The sequence below is a fragment of the Lasioglossum baleicum genome, unplaced genomic scaffold (assembly GCF_051020765.1).
Source record: "Lasioglossum baleicum unplaced genomic scaffold, iyLasBale1 scaffold0029, whole genome shotgun sequence".
Lineage (NCBI taxonomy): Eukaryota > Metazoa > Arthropoda > Insecta > Hymenoptera > Halictidae > Lasioglossum > Lasioglossum baleicum.
In genome coordinates this window covers 1769491-1776565 of record NW_027469089.1, presented here as the reverse complement: position 1 = coordinate 1776565, position 7075 = coordinate 1769491, and positions in this window count along the sequence as shown.

Genomic DNA, 7075 nt, shown 5'->3' with positions numbered 1-7075 from the left:
AAGGGGGGCAAAATAAAGGGGAATAAAAGATAAAGATAAAATTTATAATATGGAGTAAAATGATATTTTATAAAATAAAAGCAGGGGGGTCGACCGGCAGGTCGCATCTTTGTAGAGGAGGGGGAGGAGATTATTGCTCCACCTCGCCCCCCGCGAACTGTCCACCTCGGGAGCGCCTTAACGGCCAGCCCCCCTTGGCGGCGGTGGAAGTACTAAGTAGTACCACCGCCGCCATTACGTCTGCGGCCCCTTACGGGGGCCGTCGGCCTCGTCGGGGTTGCCCCGCCGATGCTAGCCTTCTGGCGGAGAGCGGGTCGGCTTCCCTCTCCCTCTCCGCTGCCTCCTTCTGCGTTATCACAATCTCGCAGAAGGAGGCAATCGCTGCTCTTGACCTCTCGCTGCCGATCATGTGGTCGACCACGACCGGCAACGGGAGGTCCATCCCAATAACGCCCCTTAGGTCTCTGCGCGGTGCCAACCACGCTGGACATTCTTCCAGCGTATGCCGCGCAGAGTCCTGGGCCTCCTCGCAGTGGTGGCACTGCGATCCTCCTAGTGCCAGTTATGAACACACAGTTTGAGGAAACGGCGGTATGCAGGTAATTTAACATATGCGCATGCATTGCTGCAACTTGTGCTGTATAATTTAGAATTTTTGTTACCGCGCCATCCGATTTTTATACATGTGCAAATACTCGTACACGCTGCATTGTATTTTTTTCCGCACGCGACAAGGAGGGGACAGAGGCGAGTTCCGGCTCGCGTCTGTCCCCACCCCCCGTCCCACCCCCCTGGTCAACCCGCATAAAACTTAAAAATATGATAAAATAAAAGATAAAATCAGTAAATGAAAAGGTGTAAAGATAAAATAGATAAAATAAAAGTCAATAAATAAATAAATAATAATAAGTAAATAAATACAATGGACAAAACACAACAAACATAAGAAGGGCGGCAAAATAAAGGGGAATAAAAGATAAACATGAAATTTATAATATAGAGTAAAATGAAATATTATAAAATAAAAGGAGGGGGTCGACCGGCAGGTCGCATCTTTGTAGAGGGGGGGGAGGGGATTATTGCTCCACCTCGCCCCCCGCGACCTGTCCACCTCGGAGGCGTCTTAACGGCCAGCCCCCTTGGCGGCGGTGGAAGTACTAAGTAGTACCACCGCCGCCATTACGTCTGCGGCCCCTTACGGGGGCCGTCGGGGTTGCCCCGCCGATGCTAGCCTTCTGGCGGAGAGCGGGTCGGCCTCCCTCTCCCACTCTGCTGCCACCTTCTGCGTTATCACAATCTCGCAGAAGGAGGCAATCGCTGCTCTTGACCTCTCGCTGCCGATCATGTGGTCGACCACGACCGGCAACGGGAGGTCCATCCCAATAACGCCCCTTAGGTCTCTGCGCGGTGCCAACCACGCTGGACATTCTTCCAGCGTATGCCGCGCAGAGTCCTGGGCCTCCTCGCAGTGGTGGCACTGCGATCCTCCTAGTGCCAGTTATGAACACACAGTTTGAGGAAACGGAGGTATGCAGGTAATTTAACTTATGCGCATGCATTGCTGCAACCTGTGCTGTATAATTTAGAATTTTTGTTACCGCGCCATCCGATTTTTATACATGTGCAAATACTCGTACACGCTGCATTGTATTTTTTTCCGCACGCGACAAGGAGGGGACAGAGGCGAGTTCCGGCTCGCGTCTGTCCCCTCCCCCCGTCCCACCATCCTGGTCAACCCGCATAAAACTTAAAAATATGATAAAATAAAAGATAAAATCAGTAAATGAAAAGGTGTATAGATAAAATAGATAAAATAAAAGTCAATAAATAAATAAATAATAATAAGTAAATAAATACAATGGACAAAACACAACAAACATAAGAACGGTGGCAAAATAAAGGGGAATAAAAGATAAAGATAAAATTTGTAATATAGAGTAAAATGAAATATTATAAAATAAAAGGAGGGTGGTCGACCGGCAGGTCGCATCTTTGTAGAGGGGGAAGAGGGGATTATTGCTCCACCTCGCCCCCCGCGACCTGTCCACCTCGGGGGCGCCTTAACGGCCAGCCCCCCTTGGCGGCGGTGGAAGTACTAAGTAGTACCACCGCCACCATTACGTCTGCGGCCCCTTACGGGGGCCGTCGGCCTCGTCGGGGTTGCCCCGCCGATGCTAGCCTTCTGGCGGAGAGCGGGTCGGCTTCCCTCTCCCACTCCGCTGCCTCCTTCTGCGTTATCACAATCTCGCAGAAGGAGGCAATCGCTGCTCTTGACCTCTCGCTGCCGATCATGTGGTCGACCACGACCGGCAACGGGAGGTCCATCCCAATAACGCCCCTTAGGTCTCTGCGCGGTGCCAACCACGCTGGACATTCTTCCAGCGTATGCCGCGCAGAGTCCTGGGCCTCCTTGCAGTGGTGGCACTGCGATCCTCCTAGTGCCAGTTATGAACGCACAGTTTGAGGAAACGGCGGTATGCAGGTAATTTAACTTATGCGCATGCATTGCTGCAACTTGTGCTGTATAATTTAGAATTTTTGTTACCGCGACATCCGATTTTTATACATGTGCAAATACTCGTACACGCTGCATTGTATTTTTTTCCGCACGCGACAAGGAGGGGACAGAGGCGAGTTCCGGCTCGCGTCTGTCCCCACCCCCCGTCCCACCCCCCTGGTCAACCCGCATAAAACTTAAAAATATGATAAAATAAAAGATAAAATCAGTAAATGAAAAGGTGTAAAGATAAAATAGATAAAATAAAAGTCAATAAATAAATAAATAATAATAAGTAAATAAATACAATGGACAAAACACAACAAACATAAGAAGGGCGGCAAAATAAAGGGGAATAAAAGATAAAGATACAATTTATAATATAGAGTAAAATGAAATATTATAAAATAAAAGGAGGGGGTCGACCGGCAGGTCGCATCTTTGTAGAGGGGGGGGAGGGGATTATTGCTCCACCTCGCCCCCCGCGACCTGTCCACCTCGGGGGCGTCTTAACGGCCAGCCCCCTTGGCGGCGGTGGAAGTACTAAGTAGTACCACCGCCGCCATTACGTCTGCGGCCCCTTACGGGGGCCGTCGGCCTCGTCGGGGTTGCCCCGCCGATGCTAGCCTTCTGGCGGAGAGCGGGTCGGCTTCCCTCTCCCACTCCGCTGCCTCCTTCTGCGTTATCACAATCTCGCAGAAGGAGGCAATCGCTGCTCTTGACCTCTCGCTGCCGATCATGTGGTCGACCACGACCGGCAACGGGAGGTCCATCCCAATAACGCCCCTTAGGTCTCTGCGCGGTGCCAACCACGCTGGACATTCTTCCAGCGTATGCCGCGCAGAGTCCTGGGCCTCCTCGCAGTGGTGGCACTGCGATCCTCCTAGTGCCAGTTATGAACACACAGTTTGAGGAAACGGAGGTATGCAGGTAATTTAACTTATGCGCATGCATTGCTGCAACCTGTGCTGTATAATTTAGAATTTTTGTTACCGCGCCATCCGATTTTTATACATGTGCAAATACTCGTACACGCTGCATTGTATTTTTTTCCGCACGCGACAAGGAGGGGACAGAGGCGAGTTCCGGCTCGCTCCCCTCCCACCGTCCCACCATCCTGGTCAACCCGCATAAAACTTAAAAATATGATAAAATAAAAGATAAAATCAGTAAATGAAAAGGTGTATAGATAAAATAGATAAAATAAAAGTCAATAAATAAATAAATAATAATAAGTAAATAAATACAATGGACAAAACACAACAAACATAAGAACGGTGGCAAAATAAAGGGGAATAAAAGATAAAGATAAAATTTGTAATATAGAGTAAAATGAAATATTATAAAATAAAAGGAGGGTGGTCGACCGGCAGGTCGCATCTTTGTAGAGGGGGGGAGGGGATTATTGCTCCACCTCGCCCCCCGCGAACTGTCCACCTCGGGAGCGCCTTAACGGCCAGCCCCCCTTGGCGGCGGTGGAAGTACTAAGTAGTACCACCGCCGCCATTACGTCTGCGGCCCCTCACGGGGGCCGTCGGCCTCGTCGGGGTTGCCCCGCCGATGCTAGCCTCCTGGCGGAGAGCGGATCGGCTTCCCTCTCCCTCTCCGCTGCCTCCTTCTGCGTTATCACAATCTCGCAGAAGGAGGCAATCGCTGCTCTTGACCTCTCGCTGCCGATCATGTGGTCGACCACGACCGGCAACGGGAGGTCCATCCCAATAACGCCCCTTGGGTCTCTGCGCGGTGCCGACCACGCTGGACATTCTTCCAGCGTATGCCGCGCAGAGTCCTGGGCCTCCTCGCAGTGGTGGCACTGCGATCCTCCTAGCGCCAGTTATGAACACAGAGTTTGAGGAAACGGCGGTATGCAGGTAATTTAACTTATGCGCATGCATTGCTGCAACTTGTGCTGTATAATTTAGAATTTTTGTTACCGCGCCATCCGATTTTTATACATGTGCAAATACTCGTACACGCTGCATCGTATTTTTTTCCGCACGCGACAAGGAGGGGACAGAGGCGAGTTCCGGCTCGCGTCTGTCCCCTCCCCCCGTCCCACCATCCTGGTCAACCCGCATAAAACTTAAAAATATGATAAAATAAAAGATAAAATCAGTAAATGAAAAGGTGTACAGATAAAATACATAAAATAAAAGTCAATAAATAAATAAATAATAATAAGTAAATAAATACAATGGACAAAACACAACAAACATAAGAACGGTGGCAAAATAAAGGGGAATAAAAGATAAAGATAAAATTTGTAATATAGAGTAAAATGAAATATTATAAAATAAAAGGAGGGTGGTCGACCGGCAGGTCGCATCTTTGTAGAGGGGGAAGAGGGGATTATTGCTCCACCTCGCCCCCCGCGACCTGTCCACCTCGGGGGCGCCTTAACGGCCAGCCCCCCTTGGCGGCGGTGGAAGTACTAAGTAGTACCACCGCCACCATTACGTCTGCGGCCCCTTACGGGGGCCGTCGGCCTCGTCGGGGTTGCCCCGCCGATGCTAGCCTTCTGGCGGAGAGCGGGTCGACTTCCCTCTCCCACTCCGCTGCCTCCTTCTGCGTTATCACAATCTCGCAGAAGGAGGCAATCGCTGCTCTTGACCTCTCGCTGCCGATCATGTGGACGACCACGACCGGCAACGGGAGGTCCATCCCAATAACGCCCCTTAGGTCTCTGCGCGGTGCCAACCACGCTGGACATACTTCCAGCGTATGCCGCGCAGAGTCCTGGGCCTCCTTGCAGTGGTGGCACTGCGATCCTCCTAGCGCCAGTTATGAACACAGAGTTTGAGGAAACGGCGGTATGCAGGTAATTTAACTTATGCGCATGCATTGCTGCAACTTGTGCTGTATAATTTAGAATTTTTGTTACCGCGCCATCCGATTTTTATACATGTGCAAATACTCGTACACGCTGCATCGTATTTTTTTCCGCACGCGACAAGGAGGGGACAGAGGCGAGTTCCGGCTCGCGTCTGTCCCCTCCCCCCGACCCACCATCCTGGTCAACCCGCATAAAACTTAAAAATATGATAAAATAAAAGATAAAATCAGTAAATGAAAAGGTGTACAGATAAAATACATAAAATAAAAGTCAATAAATAAATAAATAATAATAAGTAAATAAATACAATGGACAAAACACAACAAACATAAGAACGGTGGCAAAATAAAGGGGAATAAAAGATAAAGATAAAATTTGTAATATAGAGTAAAATGAAATATTATAAAATAAAAGGAGGGTGGTCGACCGGCAGGTCGCATCTTTGTAGAGGGGGAAGAGGGGATTATTGCTCCACCTCGCCCCCCGCGACCTGTCCACCTCGGGGGCGCCTTAACGGCCAGCCCCCCTTGGCGGCGGTGGAAGTACTAAGTAGTACCACCGCCACCATTACGTCTGCGGCCCCTTACGGGGGCCGTCGGCCTCGTCGGGGTTGCCCCGCCGATGCTAGCCTTCTGGCGGAGAGCGGGTCGACTTCCCTCTCCCACTCCGCTGCCTCCTTCTGCGTTATCACAATCTCGCAGAAGGAGGCAATCGCTGCTCTTGACCTCTCGCTGCCGATCATGTGGTCGACCACGACCGGCAACGGGAGGTCCATCCCAATAACGCCCCTTAGGTCTCTGCGCGGTGCCAACCACGCTGGATATTCTTCCAGCGTATGCCGCGCAGAGTCCTGGGCCTCCTCGCAGTGGTGGCACTGCGACCCTCCTAGCGCCAGTTATGAACACAGAGTTTGAGGAAACGGCGGTATGAAGGTAATTTAACTTATGCGCATGCATTGCTGCAACTTGTGCTGTATAATTTAGAATTTTTGTTACCGCGCCATCCGATTTTTATACATGTGCAAATACTCGTACACGCTGCATTGTATTTTTTTCCGCGCGCGACAAGGAGGGGACAGAGGCGAGTTCCGGCTCGCGTCTGTCCCCACCCCCCGTCCCACCCCCCTGGTCAACCCGCATAAAACTTAAAAATATGATAAAATAAAAGATAAAATCAGTAAATGAAAAGGTGTAAAGATAAAATACATAAAATAAAAGTCAATAAATAAATAAATAATAATAAGTAAATAAATACAATGGACAAAACACAACAAACATAAGAAGGGGGGCAAAATAAAGGGGAATAAAAGATAAAGATAAAATTTATAATATGGAGTAAAATGATATTTTATAAAATAAAAGCAGGGGGGTCGACCGGCAGGTCGCATCTTTGTAGAGGAGGGGGAGGAGATTATTGCTCCACCTCGCCCCCCGCGAACTGTCCACCTCGGGAGCGCCTTAACGGCCAGCCCCCCTTGGCGGCGGTGGAAGTACTAAGTAGTACCACCGCCGCCATTACGTCTGCGGCCCCTTACGGGGGCCGTCGGCCTCGTCGGGGTTGCCCCGCCGATGCTAGCCTCCTGGCGGAGAGCGGATCGGCTTCCCTCTCCCTCTCCGCTGCCTCCTTCTGCGTTATCACAATCTCGCAGAAGGAGGCAATCGCTGCTCTTGACCTCTCGCTGCCGATCATGTGGTCGACCACGACCGGCAACGGGAGGTCCATCCCAATAACGCCCCTTAGGTCTC